The following is an 18,700-nucleotide window of genomic DNA, read 5'->3' as shown; positions in this document are numbered from 1 at the left end:
AGATAGGAGAATGATCTTATTATCTGCAAAACGTGAAATAACCTCTGTTCAGAATTAGTGATGTAGAAAAAGAGACTCACTGACAATCTTTTGTCTCTACATATATGTATTTTTGCTGCTGCTTTCTGAAGTTTCATGATGACATATTTCTGTTAGAAGAAACAGGATACTAAAATTATTCAAGGCAGGACTGCCAGCAAGGAAACCTTGCTTTGTTATCCTGTGCATGTCTCCTAGGGAATAAGACTGACAGCTAGCAATAGCTTTCTGGGAATTGAAGGTGGTGATTATTCCTGTTAAAAGAGTTGTGCACCTACAGTGTGCTAAGTTTTGCACAGACATGTACAGTCTTTTTGTCAAAGTCTTTACCAGACAGGAGGCAAGCAAATGTCATTTTTGGATAGTGCTGTTTGTCATAGGGAGGAAGGATTGGTTTAGCTTGTAAACCATGTAAATTATTCTTGATCGTTGTTATGCAGTAAATCCAAGTGGTGAATTTGCTGCTCTCTATTAGTTTTAGTGCTTCCATGGTCTCAGTAGAGTGATTTGATTTAAATTACATCTACTTAAGGCATAGCTTGGAGTATCATTTTAAAAAACATTCAACCTTTCCCTCTATTATTTTATAAAATGTTAATTGTGTTCGTTGCAATTTAGGGTTAAATACAATTTATGGATATTGGTTCATTAAAAAAAATTTTTTTTGCATCTATATAAGAAAGTTGTTTATTTGGTTATTTACTAGAGTGGAAGATGTTAGAAGTAATAGGATTAGCCAGCAGGTTCAACAAATTAATCATTGATACTGGGGCTAAACATCTATTTTGCTTTTACTAACACAAACCATATGACCTATATGTTTTTCCTCAATACAAATATATAAGTTCATTGAAGAGAAAAATGACAAATGTCCAGCATCAACCAATGTGGATAAAAGGACTTTTTCCAGTTAACAAACATACTCATGTTCCTCTGAAATGACGGGGCTTTTTTTTCTCCCTTTCGTACACACTACATTTCAGTGGCTTATCGAGAGTTAATAAAGTATTTGAAAAGTTTTTATCTGCGAGAATTTTGTTTTGAGTTGTGAAGCCTTAACTGCAGATAGAATTTTTAAAATATCTGTAGGTAGCCTTTTCTTAGACTTTATTATAGAAGTTTTAAACTGCACAGAACTGGAAAGAATAGTATAATGAACCTCCATGTACCTGTTCTCCAGATTTATTAATTATCAAAATTTTGATTAATGTGCTTTAAAAACTATTAAATTCTGACGAATATTGTACAATAGTAGTACTATTGGTGCACCAGATTTTCTCTCAATTTTTTCAAAAGTTTTGTTATAAATAGAGAAACTTAAAAAGCAGTGTATGTTAGCTCAGAGATTTGACTTTGGACAAATCGTAATTATGAAATAATTTTTATCCTTAGTTTCTTTCTGTTAATTCATAGCCTGGAAAAGATGAATTTTTCAGCTTTTCATTTAGAATAAATTAGTCCAAATATTCTGTCTAGAAGAAAGTACTATTCATTTGGAAAGTTTTTTTGTTACCTTCTCTTTCTCTAAAAACTCAGTTTTTACTGAGCTTTTAGGTCCCAGATGTGTATCTTTTGTCTAAATTTGAGGCCTTTCAAAATGAGGCCCAAATTGTCACCTAGCTCTTGAAACTAAATGTGCTTAAATACCATTTCTATAGCAGCTGCACACCCAGCACCTCTTTCCCATCCCCCAGTTAAAACAACAACAACAACAACAACAACAACAAAAGCCAGCTTCTCTTCCTGATGTTTCCTCTTTAGCTGTTAATGACTCCATTGTTCTTACTGGTTGTTTTTACTCTTGCTTTATTTCTTAAACTCAATGAGTCACTAAATCACTTTGGTTCTGACTTGAAAATGTCTCATTGTATCCTTTTGTTCTTTTCATTTATAGATTTGTCCTAATTTGGTTAACATGTTAAAGCAGGAAGTTATCCCTAATTTATAATGAACTTCATACATATCAAAATTAAGCTATGTTTCTAAAGTAAAATAGGGCGTTTTCTTCCCTTCCAGAGAAGTCTTCAGTCATGTTTAAGGTATAGATACACAGTGTATTCAAACCAAGATAATACATAGCAATATCCCCTTTTCCGCACAGGATACGTTCCATGACGTATGGAATAGTATTGGAGGCCTGAAACCATGGGTAATATAGACTGTGTTTTTTCCTATACATACATACTTACGATAAAGTTTAATTTATAAAGTAAGCACAGTAAGAGATTCACAACTAATAATGAAATAGAACAATTACAACAATAACTAATAAAAGTTATACGAATGTGGTCTCAGAATACCTTATTGTACTGTACTCACCTTCTCACTTAACGGATGCGATCGCCACCTTCCCTTTGGCATCCCTGAACTGCCAGCACCGCTGCTCTCGTGCTTTGGGGCCATTCTTAAGTAAAAGAACACAGGTACTGCCATAGCTCGACAGCTGCTAAGTGACTAATATGTGAGTAGCATGTACAGCGTGGACAAGCTGGACAAAGGGATGGTTCACGTCCTGGGAGGGATGGAGCACGTGGTGTGAGATTTCATCATGCTACTCAGAATGGCACGTAACTTAAAACTTATGAATTGTTTGCTGATGGAACTTTCCATTTACTGGGGGGTAACTGAAACCGCAGAAAGCGAAACCGTGGATAAAGGGGTACAACTGTAGGTGATTTCCAAATCACTCAGCTCAAATAACCTGGTGAATGGTGGCTGGCTGGGCCCACAGTTTATCAAGGAATGTAAGCAGCAGACTTTCTTAGGCGACAGAAATGGCCCAGGATGAGTTCCTTCCAGCCCAGAATATCTGAAGTGCTTTGCAGTGGGGGAAATACTGAGTATATTATAACATTTTCAGGACTTCCTAGTGTTTTCCTGGCTAATAGTTTAGCTCTGTGGGTTTACCTCAGAACTCTTCTTCTGTCCTTTGTCCCGTATTTCCTGGCCAAGATGGCTTCCATCAAAAAGCCAGCTTGTGAAAGTGACACGATACTCTCTTTCATTACTTTCCGTTTTCTTTACAGGCTCCTGGAATTGACATGTGTCAGAAAGACATGAGCCTGAGGTTAGTTGGGAGGATATAAAATACAAAGGGAAAATAAGTGACATCCATTGTACTTCCCACTAGCAGTCCTTTAGCCTCCAGGGTTTTGGGGCCTGATTGCTTTCCAGAGGGATTGTATTATAGTTATGACCTTGGCTTGCTTTTGGTCAGCTTATGGAGATCTTTCATCTTTCTGCACTTCTGGGAAATGTTTGCATTTCCTGGTGGTAGGAACCAAGGCCTAATTTAAGATTACTGACTTCAGGAATAAGTTAATTGTTTTATATTGTCTTAGATAATCCAGAATATCTGATTATTTTCTCCTATGGGAACTAGGAATAACATGGGGATTATGAGATGCTTATGCAGAAATTAATTTAATGGTTATTAAGAGCAAAAAATGGAGGAGTAAAATATACCATTTCTAGGAAGCCTAGTGTGGTGGGAATTGACATTAGGAATCTAACAGGATGTGATTCACGTGTTGCTACTAAGTAACTATCTGATCTTGGGCAAGTTATTTAGCCCTTCTGAGCCTTCTTTTAACTGTAAAATGAATGGGTTGGATTAGATAGTGTTTTAAGGTCTCTTTGCAGCTACTCCTCTAATTTATATACTATATATACTGTTCCTAGTTAATGTTTTTTAAGTGGCTGTTATATATACGTATTTGGTTTCCACTGGAGGTTAGGAAAAGAATTGAAGAAGTCAGCATTCATAAAATGGATTAGATTTTAGTGTTTTCATTTATCTGTGTTTCCACTGAATTTATTCTGGACTCTTACTTTCACCTTCTATTTGTGTCCATTTTCCTTCCTTTTACTTTTTATTTTTTTATTGTCTTTACAGTGTGAATTTCATATCCCTCTTTTTGTTGTTTCTCCTTGCCATTGCTTTTTTTTTTTTTTTAGCTACCCTTCATGGCCCGTATTTCATTGTGGGCATGGAATTCATCACATGGACCCTAGAGTCTGATCTATTACTAAATAAAATTTAGACATCCTAATAGTTGCTAGGATTAATGGGACCCTTCTACTCTGTGATACAGAAAGATGAATCCTAGGGTAAAGTGGGTGGGGGAGCAGAAGAGAGGGGAGAATGGTGTGGAAGAGAGTTTCCAAGGATGTTTTACTTAAGATATAAGTTTATATATATATATATATATATATATATATATATATATATATTTTTTTTTTTTTTTTTAATTTTTATTGGGGAATATTGGGGAAAAGTGTTTTTCCAGGACCTATCAGCTCCAAGTCAAGTTGTCATTTTTGATCTAGTTGTGGAGTCATTTTCAATCTAGTTGTGGAGGGTGCAGTTCAGCTCCAAGTCAAGTTGTTGTTTTCAATCTACTCTGTTTCCCCGAAAATAAGACCTAACCAGACAATCATCTCTAATGCGTCTTTTGTAGCAAAAATTAATATAAGATCCAGTCTTACATTATATAAGATTCGGTCTTACATTATAGTGAAGTAAGACCAGGTCTTATATCAATTTTTGCTCCAAAAGGTGCATTAGAGCTGATTGCCTGGCTAGGTCTTATTTTTGGGGAAACACGGTAGTTGTGGAGGGCGCAGCTCACTGGCTCATGTGGGAATCGAACCGACGACCTGGGTGTTACGAGCACTGCGCCCTAACCACGGAGCCAACCAGCCGCCTAAATATTTTAAGTTTTGATGATGGTGACTCTCCCAGTAGTATCAATGTTTGGTCCTGAAGTCTTAATGGACTGAGTTTCTTGAGGGCAACAGCTGTACCTCTAATTCTGAATGCTTAGTGTTTATTTAGCATAGTGCTAAAGAGTCAGTACAACTTGGAACTGATTCATCATGGTGTTTCGTGGTAGGCTGGAGATTATGAGGATGGTATAGACTCCTAAGTAAGACTTTAAGGCTGTCACTACCACTTTGTAACATTGGACGAGCTATTTGGCTTTTCTAAGCCTCAGTTTCCTCATCTATAATACTGGGGAGGGGCAGTATTCATATGTGAGGACTGAATGAGATAATACATATAAGGCACTTAGCCCAGAGCCTGGTCTATGTTTTCAATAAGTATTAAATGCTATTATAGGTTTATTAATAAGCATTTTTGTGTTCCAGATACTAAGTTCTGTTACGTTCTAACAGTGTTATTACAGAATAAGACAAGATCCTGTTCTTAGAAAAGACAGAACATATGCACAAAAGAAATAACTACGTAGGTCCCATGGTAAGTGGCAAATGAGTGGTCACCTTAAGGACTGAAGAGGCAGGAATAATTGCTAAGCAGAGAACTTCAGGAAGGTGATGAACTTGACCTGAGCTTTGAAGGACTAGTTAGCTAGTTAAGAAGACAGGCTCCTTGGAGCCAGACTGCCTGTATTGGAATCCTAGCTCTGCTACTGTGTGTCTTAAACTGTTTTCTTAAATGCCCTCCTAGGATTGTTGAGAGAATTAAATGAGTTAATACATGTCAGAAACTTAGAATGTGCCTCAAACATGATGAGAGCATGAATATATTATTATTACAAATTGAGAAAAGGAAAATGGATTTCAGAGAAAATATTGAGTGATAATGAAGGGGAGATAATCCTGGGATTGTTTGACATGATGAAACCAAATTGCCGAAGGGAATAACCTGTTGGAAAACAGTGAGTGATTATGTCAGGGTAGAATTAAGAATGATTAAACGATGGGGTATAACATCTTTTCCATATGTACTGAGGAAATTTGGGAGGATTTCTTGGGTTATTTGTGAAGCATTCTTGTGTGTTATAGATAACATTTCTAGGTCTGTATCTCTAGCATTTTTCACTATCTTTCCTGACTTCAGTATAACTGAAACTTCTATTCAAACTAATTTTGACAATGAAACTCATGATTTCTTTCCTGAACCATTATGCCTCTTTAATTTGTCCATTTCTTTTCTACAGTTTAGTGGGTTTCTGCTACTGTTTTTTTCTCTGTCTTTGAAAATCCCAGTCTAGATCCTAAATCACCAAAGCCATAATGTGGAAAGGGCCTGGGAGAGGAAAAGGGAGGGAAATATCCTCTAGTCCAGCCATCTTGTTTTACAGATGAGGACATTGAGGTCCCGCGAAAGTAAAGTCACATACATGCTCGAGGTGCACAGCTAATTAATGAGCAGGCCTGTCTTTTGGAGCTAAAAGAGGGCTGTTTTTCACTGTCATCCTAGTGTGATTTTCAGCCATCTGGGTGGGAATTACAGTGATACTACCAACAATTTTTCTGCTACTACTATTAAACTCCAAGATAAAAAATAAATTTATTACCAGGAATAATGAGAGAATAATTCACCCTTCTTAATGAGAAGCCTATGATTACATTTCTTGGACAAGCATTACTCTTCTTAAAGTAACATTTAAAACGAAGATTCCAAAATTTGCTTTAAGAAGAAAGGGTTTCTTTCTTTGATTTTTAGAGTTGTAAATTATAAATGTAATAGTGTTATAAACATAAATAGCATTCTCAAATAAAGTGGACTTTTAGTTTCTACCACAGTGGCACACAGGTTCTTTTACAGAGTGATATGACAGCAGGATTAGCATTAAAAAATGGGCACTACTGTCCTTTCACCTCATAGCTCTTGACTCTATGCTTGTACTATTTCAGTAGTGTAGGTTTGCATTATTTCAGCCTCTTCCGTTTAAATATATGGCACACATAACGGTGAGAAACTTACTTAAACGTTGTTTCCTTCTACATTGTTTTCCTACCTACATGCATTGTGACAGAATATCTATAAAGCTTAGGATCTTGTTACTCTATTTGCTCAATAAATACTCCCCTCCCTTTTTATAGAGCAGGTAATTTTTTCTCAGATATAAATAATGTCAGTTCCTAATTACCAAATCATTATCGCAACACTTTTCTTCCTTTGAAATGTATTGTTTTAATTTTGGCAAGATGCCCTCCCTACATTTTGAGAATTTGCATGGTGTACAAGTGTTTTTTAGTCACATTAAGCATAATTTTACCATGAAATCGTTTTGCAACTGGTGTTCATGTTCTATATTCTTTCCCGTGATTAAAGAAAGAAAAAGTGGCATGTGTTACATAAAAATACTCCAGACCTCTGTTCATCTGGCCATAATCCTTCAAAAAAAAAAAAAAAGACTTTTGGACTAGATTCATTTTTACTGAAATACTAATTTTTATGATTTTAAAGCTCTGTGAAGTTGAATTGTATAATCCACAAATGTCTATACAAAAAGAAAAAAATCCATGTCCTCAATGCTTTGTAGCAGATCACTTATTTATATTTCCCATAGTTTGGTTTCTTTTTTCCTGTCTTCATTTTTCTGAAGGGAGAAGGGGATTTTTTTTTTTTCTCTCTTATGATCTGCAACTTGTTTTGTATTTGAATGATTACTCTTTATAAAAGATTTTATCCACTATTTATACTATTAGGAGGGAAGAGAAACACTTCAAAAATAGATTTTTGATTTTTTTTTTGAGGCCTGAATTTGTGTGTGAGTGTGTGTGTGTGTGTGTGTGTGTAGATGTTTCTTAGCCCCTTTCTTCATATAATATCTATAGGATTTTCTGTTTCTATTTAAATGGTTTCTTATGTGGAATTGTTTTATTGTTGTTTGAAAGAAATCTGTTAAACTGTGTATTTATGAGTGGTTGCTAGCCTTCTAAATTTATATAATAATAAATTTTGCTGTTGACTTCATTCTTAGAATATTAAGATTTTTGTAATTCAACTTCTTCAGGTGTAAGCCCTGCAATTCTCATATATTGAGAGAGAAAGGGGAAATTGTTTTTTGTCACTTTCATTACATAAATTTGGCTATCTTGTTCCATTTATGATGATTTTTTTTCTGTTTTTTATTTGTGGCTCCTAGAAGTAGAGAGCTTTGGTATTATGTTATGCATTCTTATAGACTGTAGTCCTTGTTATAAAATGTTGGTTTCTTTTTTCGATTTTTAATATGATGATGTTCTAGATTTTCTTTGGTTAAATTCATGATATATTTTTGTTTAGTTTTTGTCTAGATTTTTCGATTTGGGTTGTAGTTTCTTTTCATCTTCATATTGCTCATTTTATTAGTATCTCTTTATTTCCATTTAACAAACTTTTTGGTATCACATATGAACATTTTCATGTGTGTCTGTCTATAATTTCTAAAGAAGTGTGACTAAGTTTCCCTCTTTTTAAAAAGTTTCTAAACTAGTTAAATATTTTTATGCCTATTGTCTATTTTGCATCTAAGAATGCTGATAACAGTATACAAGATTTTTAATACACTTTATGAGTTAATATCTTATGAGTTACGTCGCTTAGCTAGAGCAATTTTGTTAGTAAATTAAAAACATTTAAAATTATAAGTCCTCCTAATCTTGTGTCCCGAATTTCATAATTTATTTTTATCCTGTGTCTTTTTATCATTCTTGTATTTTAGAAACTTGCCAGTGGCTTTCCTAAATCATAAACTATATGAAATTATTAACTTTAAAAGAGGAAAATAGAGATACAGTTTAGAACCTACCTTTTATATAAATGTAGGTTAACAGATTTTGTTTAACAGATGGAGTTGACAGATCATTCAGTGATGTGAAGATATAATCTTTTAAATTGTTAAATTTCTTTATAATTTATGTTAACCTGTTCATTGAAAGGGTTTAATACTTTATAATTAAACCAAAAAAGGCAAGGACCTTTAAAAACAAAAGAACAAGCACAAATCACTTGAGAAATAATGAGCAGGATGAGGGAGTGCAAAGAAATCTTTACATCAGTAATCTGAGGCAAGATAGTTTCTGTATTTGAACATTAAATTTAGCTCTGAGCTTCCTGGCAAGCAAGAGAAAAAAGGAAACAGGATGGGTTTCATCGTTTTTGTCTGATAAAGAAAACTTATCAGTTGTTCAGGAGAGAGAAACGTTTTCTGGATTCTCAGTTATAAAAGGGGTTTGTTATATGAATTCTTACATAAGGAATATAGTTTATATTTCCATTTTTGTAAATTATTACATTCCTGCTATTGTTGTGTTAGTTGCCATGTACCATTTATATGGACTGTAGTTATATTTGGTCATATAAAGTTCATGTCCACTGTTGTCAAAAGTGGAAATACCATGGCTGGGCTGTGTTTATGAATTGCCTCTAGAGTTGTAGCCATTGACGAACAGGAAACTGAAAGCTAAAAGTTCAGGAAATGTATTGTATTTAGGCTTTGTGGAAAAAATATATATGATACTTAACTACTGAAATCCATATCCGTTTGAAGACTGAAAAAATTATATATGCATTTAGTTAGCGATGAGTATTATGGGTTCTTATAACAATGCTGTCAGATGTTTAAATATGATAATAGATACAGTATGTGCATTGTAGGCCAGGAAAATTGTGCAATGCTAGGAAAAAAATGCAACAGATTATTATATGTGTTCAGCTATATGCTTTCAAGAAATAAAACAGCTGGCACATCAGTCGAATTCTTCAATGATGTCTAATTTTCAGAGAATTACAGTTTGGGTTTTAGTTTAGTTCCAGGGAAGGGGAGTTCCCTCTTTTATAAGATAGCCCATTTTACTGTTAGGAAGTTCTCATGACTAAGTTTTATTTTCTCATATTGCATTGAATTTTGTTTCCTGGTAATTTTTTAATATACTCTATAGCTTTCTTCATGTTGAAATGATTAATCTATCAAAACTATTTAAAAAGTTAAATGTATCAAGTGGTATTTTTAGGTATTGTGGCATTTTTTTTATTAATTATTTTTTATTGAGATAAAACTTTGGTATTGTGGCATTTTAGGTGCCTCAGAAAATACTACCCATAGGAATCTTTATTTTTGAAGTTATTAAAAATTTTTCTGTCAGCGATGTGATTAACATATATGCCTGCACCTGTGTTTTCTTACTGTTCCTGTACTTAGCTTTATTAACAGGGTGTGATTTATATGGATTCAGCATTCTTATTCTTTGAGACAAGCATGAAGTTTTAATAGCTTCTTTAAAATGGGAATTTACTGATAATGTGTTTTTGTTGCTGTTCCATTGGTGTATGTTTCAATAAAAGAGGTGACTTAAGACTATTTTACTGCTACAATAAATGAAAATTCTATTTATTACAAGTTTTTAGCAATTTCAGCTGCATTTTATGTCAGTAATTGGAATCATTTTAATAGCCTCATTAAAATTAGCCTCTTTTCAGGATTGATTTTGGTTTGGATCTGATAGGGTCATGTGTTCACCTCTGAACTATTGTGGTGGCCAAGGAGATGGAAAGCACTGACTGGCAAAGATTGGGGATTGGGTCCACCCCAAGAGGTGAGGAGAGTGGTTCCCCAGTGGCAAGTCCCAGAAGGCTGTTTCCAGCAGGAGGGGGAATGGTCTCTGCGCTGATAAAACGAGGAGTCTCCTCAAGGTCAGACCCTCAAGGGCCTGGAAGTGGAATAAGGAGTTGAACTTTGCGCAGCAGCTGATTTGCTGTGGCACTAGGCAGTTCTTTGGAGAACAATTTCTACTTACAATGTATTACATGTTACTTTTCTTCTTACTATGTATTACATGTTCATTTTACAAAAATTTAATAACAATATAATCAGTGAAGAAAATAAAAATTTCTTTTAACACTTGTTTCCCTTTCTGAATGTTCTTAATTTCCCTTAAACTTCATTTAACATCTAGGTTACTTCTTATTTGGTTATTTGAAAGGGTGCTTTTTCAGCTGTTCTTTCTGCAAATTGTGCTTCTAATAACTTTTGAAATTCATTGTGAAGGAAATAGGAGTTAATTTTTAAAGACTTTGTTTTTGTTTGATATAATTATTCTTTTAATTTGGATCTGTTTTCTGAGAGAGATGATAGGCATAATAGGCGTAATGAGAACACAGACCTGGAAGTCGGAGTGGTTCTTACAGGGGAAGCAGGAAAATGAAGACCAAAATCCTTTTTGTAAGCCCTTCAGAAGCAGGACGAGGGAGGCCCTTCGTGTTCAGTAGCAGCAGGCACGATGCTGGTACATAGTAAGTGTTCCATAAATAGTTGTTGAATGAATAGAGGAGTTTCTCATTAAGCATTTGGAGTAGCTCATATTTCCTGCACTGCGGATAATCAAGATCAATTATATTCTTCTAAAGTGAAGAGCCTTTGCTGTGCTCAGCCATTTCTTTCTTTTTTAGTGAAAATTTACTAAATTGATTATTATGTTTTTAATTAAAAAGATATGTACACACATACACACAAAAAAACAAAAAATGAAAATCCCTATTTCTTCCCCTGAATCCCATTCTCCAGAATTAGCTACTTTGAAGGTTTGGCACATTTTTTTTCCTAGATATTTTCTCACATTTACAAATGTATGTTCATTTTCGTTATACAAATAGAATAATGTACATTCTGTTCTAAAACTTGCTTTGCCCCCTTTTGCCATTCTTAAACATTTTTCCATATCAGTTCATACAGCTGTTTCTTTATTTTTAATTGTTGCATAATATTCCATTGTGGAGACATGTAATAATAGTCCAGTAAGGAAATTTCCGTTGTGTCCCATTTTTAAACTATTACAACAATGTTGTGTTTAATATTCTTCTGCATATAATTTTGCTTACTTCTGTGAGAGTATCTACAGGTAATTTCTTGGAAGTGATATTGCTGGGCTAAAGGATATTTGTCCTTAAACTTTTTATAGATATTAGCGAATTCACCCTTCAAACTATTTTACCACTTTGTACTCTCTAATGTTCACTAAGGATATGGGGTGTTATTTTCTGAAAATTGTACACACTTTCATTTGGTAGATTAGAAGGGTTCAACTTTTGAAAATGAATCTTCATGGTAATTGAAGATGTTCAGAAGATGGTCGATGAAGTAATACATTCCCATGGCCTGATGAAGTTAGTTGAAATCAAGCAGAAGATGGTAGACGGTATTGCCTGTAGATCTATAGTGTGCATTGCACTGATTCAGATACGGAAGATCAAGGTGTTTGGTTCTCTAGGATTTAGTCTCCTGGGAATGTTTAACATAAACGTTTACCAGTGACAGTCTGAAGGGGGAGAAGGCCCTGACTGTTGGTTTGAGAAGTTTGGATTTGTTGTGCTGGGGAACTATTTAAAGTCCTCGAATTGGGGAGTATACTGTATGAGAGAGGTTTTATTGATAGTATGTATAAAATGAATGAAGTGAGGGAGTAGGCTGGACATAGGCAGGTCAGCTGGAGAACTGTGGTAATTCAGGAAGGAAATGAAGAAAATCCAGGCTATGGTGATAGTTGTGGGACTGAAAAGTAGGATTGTAAGAAACACGATGAACAGTTGTCAGGTCCTGTTAATTAAATAGACAAAGACTATATTAAAATTATATTTAGAAAAATTAAATAATGTAAACCTAGGAGAATAGCCAGATAATATAGATAATGAAGTAAATAGAGAAGGGGCCAAGTTTGAAAAAGTTTATTTTCTTTAAAAATGTAGGGATATTAAAGCATCCTGAAGTATCTATAGTCAGGCAATTAGAGAGCGAAAACTGGAGAAGGGAAGAGGCAGAAATTATAACAGATTTATCCTAACAGAGGTATGTAGTAATTGAAATTAAGAGTAGATGAGTTCTCTGGGTGGCCGGTTAGCTCAGTTGGTGAGAGCGCGGTGCTCTTAACAACAAGGTGGCCGGTTCGATCCCCACACGGGCCACTGTGAGCTGCGCCCTCCACAACTAGATTGAAACAGCTGCTTGACTTGGAGCTGATGTGTTTTGGAAAAACACACTTAAAATAAATAAAAGTTGGGAAAAAAAAGTGGACAAGTTCTGATATGAAGTGACTAATAGGGAAACGCTGTTGATTGAGAACTACCCTTTGAAACGGGTGCTCAGTAATGGGGGCGGGGATGAAAGCATAATCAGGGAGAGATGAACTTAGTAACAGGAGTAGGGAAAGAGTCAGGAGAAAACGTTACTGAGACTTCACTTTCATCCTTTTACTCTACGTATCATACTGTTTACGTATCTACTTCATAGCATGGTGTCTGCCTGGAAAACATGTTCTTTCTTCCTTTGGTAGTGATACCTCAGAAAATTTTGACGGGTTATTTTAAAGATGGAGTTAATTTTATTCCTGAAGTTGAATATTTATTTGAAAAAAAGTCTTGGAAAAACAGTTTTGGTGTCATATACTATGTTTCTTCTACTTTGATAAAACTTTTCATCTTGTTTTAATATCTATAGGTCTTAAACAAGAAAAAATACAGCTTATTGTTGGATAGATAAAAGTCCAGATACTTTGTATATTTTAATTGATCATTTAAAAGATGTTTCCTGGCTTTTGAAACTTGACCAATAACAAATTATAATAATCCATATCTCCTTAGGAGGACATAATATAAGTTTAGAATTTTTACTGTCTTGGTACTTGTCAAGATGGAGCCTGTTCACAGGAAGTGATCTAGAATCAAAGTCAGGGACCTGTGACACTACTAGAGAGAGTCAGTATGGGAAATGGTTAGGAGTCATTCCACCTGGTTCCATGGTTCACTACAGTATTATGTCCCTTAATTTTACCATCGGGAAATGGCAGTAATGGTTCCTGTATCATGATTATCGAGAGGATCCGTTGTGGAACTTACATTCTAGTAGGTAAGGAGAGAGAGGCAATAGGCAAGCAAATAAATATGTGCTAGGTGCTAAGTGGAGGGGAAACATGGTAGGGCTGATTGCTGTCATTTCTTGCTCTTTTATAGTGGGTGATAGGGAAGCCCTCTCTGATAGGAAAGTATTTGAACAGAGACCTAAAGGAAGTGAGGGAGCAGACTGGCCATTTGAGGGAAGAGTTCCAGGCAGGAGGGAATGGTAAGAGCAAAAGTCCCGAGGAGGGGCATTTCGCAGGGTGCAGCAAGAAGGCCTGTGTAGCAACAGCAGGGTGAGTGAGAGGAGCAATAGGAAATGTTATAATTTCAGACATAGCCAGATTGGCTATAGGGTTTAAACATAAGAAGGACGTTGGATTTTATACTGTATGAGACGGGAAGCCGTTAGAGTGTTGCCGGAGTAATTTTTTTTTAAGTCAGTCCGATTGTCACTTCTTTTCTTTAAAATGCTTCAATTCTCTAGTTCCTTTGGAATACAGTTCAGATGCTTTATTTTGGCTCACAAGGTCCTTCACAGCCAGTCTTCTGCCTGTTGTTTTAGCATCGCCTGTGTCCTTCCCACTTTAGCCAAATAGGATGACATGCCGTTCCCTGGATGGGTCCTGATGGTTCGTTCGTGTCTTCGTGTCGTTCTGCATGCTGTTTGCCTTCTAAAGAAACCCTCCCCCTCAGCTCACACAGTCATTGGCTCTGTTTTCAAGGGTCCTCTTTGTGCTCTTTGGAGCGTCCTGTGCCTTGTTCTCCCACCATTCCCTCCCCTAGCCACTTCCTACTCCAGCCTCGTAGTCTTGGAATGTGCGTGTTCTTTTAACCAGCTTTGATTTTACTCTTACCATACCCTTGCCAGGTGAAACTACGCCCATTCTTCAAGAACCAGCTCAAACTGCCATCTTTTCCTTACCCTTATAAATACTTTGTAGCTCTTTTATCCTTAATCATAGTTATCTTGAATTAAAATGTTTCTTTACCTACTTCATGCAAAATCGTTGGCCTTACTCATTTCAGCTTCCATTGTAGCCCCTAGTGTAGGATCTTGAGCAGATTTCACATTCAGTAGGTATTCGTGGTGTATGGGATTTATAGAATAATTGGAAAACTATTGGGTTTTAAGCTGCAGAGGGCCAAAAGCAGCAAAAATGTACAAAGTGGGACACCTGTTGAATTAACAAAATAAATGTACTAAAGCATAATGTTGATGGTGGCATGGTTACCCCCGTTCTCCCCGTGTTTACTAGTGGCACCACAACTTAGTGCACCCCCTTTGAAATGTAGTTTGGCAAAATGGATTCAGGCACATAAATGTTCATGGTTTTTGACTCAGTGACACCACTTCTGAAAATCATCAAATTAGAATGACAATTATAACAGCTACCACTACTACTATACTGAAAGTTTACTATGTGACAAACCCTTTATGTGCATTACTTAATTTAGTTCACAGAACCCCAAGAGGAATGGATACTGTTAACCTCATGTCAGAGACGGGGAAATTGAGGCACAAAGAAGCTAAATGACTTGCCCAAGATTGTGCAGCTGCTGTGTTGTCAAGCCAAGATTCCCACTGAAGCAGACTTTTTGAAGAATCCACACTCTTAATTATGTGTTAAAAGCCTGGGCACAAAAATATTCACAGCAGTGTTATGTAGAATAGATACATTGGAAGTGATGTATATCATGAGTTGTGGTCCATCCATTGAATAGAATAATTTTTATAACAGCTTTATTGAGATAAAATTCACATGGCTTAATAGTCACCTCTTTAAAGGTTTCCAGTATATTCACAGAGTTGTACAACTATTACCATTATTCCACTTCAGAACATTTTATCACCACAAAAAACAAATCTTATACCGATTACCAGTCACTCCCTACTTCCCCCTTTACCCTAGGCAACCACCAGTCTACTTTCTGTCTATGGATTTGCCTATTCTGGACATTTCATATAGTAGAATCATACAATAAATGGCATTTTAAGACTGGCTTTCGTTCAGCATAATTTTTTCAAGGTTCATCCATGTTGTAGCATGTTATCAGCGTTTCATTGCTTTTCACTGCTGAATAATATTCCATGGTATGGATTTACTACATTTGGTTTACCTCATTAGTGAATGGACATTTGGCTGTTTCTACTCTTTGGCTATTATGAATAATACTGTTATGAACACTCATGTACAAGTTTTTGTGTGGATGTCTGTTTTCATTTTCTGGGAATTGTTGATCAAATAACTGCTGTAACTTTTAGAGGAACTGCCAGACTGTTTTCCAAAGCAGCTGCACCATTTTATATCCCCACTAGTAATGTGTGAGGGTTCCCCTTTCTCCACGTCTTTGTCAGTACGTATTTGTTACCTGTCTTCTTCCTACTAGCCATCCTGGAGGGTTTGGAGTAGTATCTCACTTTGCCTTGGATTTGCGTTTCTCTAATGACCAATGATGTTGAGCATCTTTTCATGTGCTTATTAGCCGTTTGTGTATCTTCTTTGGAGAAACGTCATTTTTTAACTGGATTATCTTTTTATTGTTCAGTCGTAGGCATTCTTCGTATGTTCTAGATGTAATCCTCTTATCAGATATACGATTTGTAAAATTTTGTTCCATCCTAGGTGTTGTCTTTTCACTTTCTCATTGATGGTGTCCTTTGAAGCACAAAAGTTTTTCATTTTCTTGAAGTCTAATTTATCTGTTTTCTTTGTTGCTTGTGCTTTCAGTTTCACATAAGAAACCATTGGAGTTACTTTTTTTTTTTTTAAAGATTTTATTGGGGAAGGGAGACAGGACTTCATTGGGGAGCAGTGTGTATTTCCAGGACTTTTTCCACGTCAAGTTGTTGTAATTTCAATCTTAGTTGTGGAGGGCGCAGCTCAGCTCCAGGCCCAGTTGCCGTTGCTAGTTGCAGGGGGCGCTTGCAGGAGTCGAACCGGCAACCTAGTGGTTGAGAGGACGCACTCCAACCAACTGAGCATCCAGGAGGCAGCTCAGCTCAAGGTGCTGTGTTCAATCTTAGTTGCAGGGGGCGCTGCCCACCATCCCTTGTGGGAGTCGAGGAGTTGAACCATCAACTTTCTGGTTGAGAGCCCACTGGCCCATGTGGGAATCGAACCGGCAGCCTTTGGTGTTAGGAGCATGGAGCTCCAACTGCCTGAGCCACCGACTGGCCCTTGAGTTACTTTTTATATATGGTATGAAGAAAGGTGTCCAACTTTGTAATCTCTTGCATCCAGAGATCCAGTTTTCCCAGCACCATTTGTTGAAAAAGACTATCCGTTCCTCCATTGAATTGTCTTAGCATCCTTTTCAAATATCAGTTGGCCTTAAGTGTAAGAGTTTATTTCTCAGCTCTCAATTCCGTTGATCTATGTGTCCTTATCCAAGTACCATGTGACTTGATTACTCTAGCTTTCTCATAAGTTTTGGAACTCTCAAGGGTGCACCTTCCCAACTTTATTCTTTTCAAGGCTCTTTTAATTATTTTCCTCAATTTTGCTGTGAACCTAAAACTGCTCTAAAAAATAAAATCTATTTTTTAAAAAAAGTACCCCTAACTAGTAATATTTGGATTATAGTGAATTATTTTTTCCTTTCTTTCCCCAAATTTCTGTAATATAATTGCATTTATAATTTTAAAATTTTAACTAAGTTTTGGCTAATCGATTAATATTTTTTTCCCCCGGGAAGAAATCACATTTTATTCCTGGCTAGTCTCCTTCTAGAGTGCACCAGGAGGGGGTGGCTTTTGCAGTGGAGACCTTGGGGGGGAGTGAGAAGGTGGCGCAGCTCATCTAATAGCCAGGGGGGTCTTGGGGTCTCGCTCTGGATCACCACTGCTGTGTAATTCGTTGACATGAATCGTGGGTGCTTGGTGTATTCATCTGGGCTACACTGGTTTGAGTTCCTGAAACAGGGTCTTGAGGGGTTTTCAGCCTCCTTGGAGTTTCCTGTTGTGATTGCCCTCCAGCTTCAGGTCCTCACTGAGCCAAGGTAGAGACCAGGTTTTGGGGAATCCTGGAGATTGTGCTTGGAGGTGACGGAGTAAGAGGATCTGAGCGTTTTGTTGCCTCCGCTGAGTGGTGGCGGTGGCGGCAGCGGCAGGGACAGTGGCTGCAGTCAGTAGAATAATTTTTTAACTCAAGAGGCAGCCTTTTGCTCTGTAGATAGAAACCAGACTTCCTTGACTTTCCAGGAAGAGTACATGAAGGTGAGGAGCTGGGGTGTAAGGTTACGATTAGAATGAGCCAGGCTCAGATTTAACGCTCAGCTCCCTGAATTCTTTCTCTTCAATGAGTTTCCCTCAGTTTCTTCCCGGCCTTCTCATTCTCCATTGAAAGCCCTCCCTCACACCCGAGCTTAGGACTTTCCTCAGAAATTTCCTAAGTGAAATTTTCATTTTTAGATGAAATTTTGGGAATCTGGCTAGTTTGTACAGTTGCCGTTGATAAATGGAATGAATGGTGGTGGAGCAGCATGAGGGCAAGGCGCCAGACAGTGCATTCTGAGCCACAGGAGCCACTTTGATGGAAAGTGATTTTCAGAGGAAGAAAAGGAAGTCATCCAAGCAGTCTTTACGGTCTTCTCTGCCCCTGTTGTATTTCTATCAATTTTTTGCATCTGTATATGCTGTTTTCTTATGAAATCCTATGTTCTTTAAGTTCAGAGATCTGCAGGTGTTGCTAGGGCTAGTTTAGTTACAACTTTAAATAGGCATACCGTGAGAAGCAAGCCGTGTGGCTCGGTGACAAACTGCTATCCATATTTGTTTGTAAGTGTCACTATAGAGTACGTATTCTTTCTAGTTTAAGCAGTGTTAAAATCTCAGTATTTTGAAATGCTTTGTAGGTTTTGCATATTATAGGTGTCCATTTGAGATTTGTTCCGAAACAAAAGCAAGTTTTATAGACCTGCTAAAGACTATCAATACCAGTGTAAACAACCAAAATGCCCATCTGTAGACAACTGGATAAAGAAATTGTACATTTATACAATGGAGTATATTACTCTGCCATAAAAAAGAATGAAATC

General features: G+C 36.5%; 1 protein-coding gene and 1 long non-coding RNA gene across 5 annotated transcripts in view; one reads left to right on the top strand and one right to left on the bottom strand.

Moving 5' to 3' along the window:
• The window catches only part of FKBP5 (FKBP prolyl isomerase 5), a 95,891-nt gene that overhangs the window by 8,753 nt on the left and 68,438 nt on the right, over positions 1 to 18,700 (top strand). The window lies entirely within an intron of this gene.
• The window catches only part of LOC141571635 (uncharacterized), a 65,113-nt gene that overhangs the window by 2,362 nt on the left and 44,051 nt on the right, over positions 1 to 18,700 (bottom strand). For both annotated transcript variants that reach the window (XR_012496557.1, XR_012496558.1), the window contains one exon: positions 2,359 to 3,069. This is a non-coding gene — a long non-coding RNA (uncharacterized LOC141571635). The remainder of the gene's footprint in view (positions 1 to 2,358; positions 3,070 to 18,700) is intronic.

The sequence above is a fragment of the Rhinolophus sinicus genome, linkage group LG05 (assembly GCF_036562045.2).
Source record: "Rhinolophus sinicus isolate RSC01 linkage group LG05, ASM3656204v1, whole genome shotgun sequence".
In the NCBI taxonomy this organism is placed as follows: Eukaryota; Metazoa; Chordata; class Mammalia; order Chiroptera; family Rhinolophidae; genus Rhinolophus; species Rhinolophus sinicus.
Note: the sequence above shows the minus strand (reverse complement) of the source record. Positions and strands in the feature narration are given on the sequence as shown.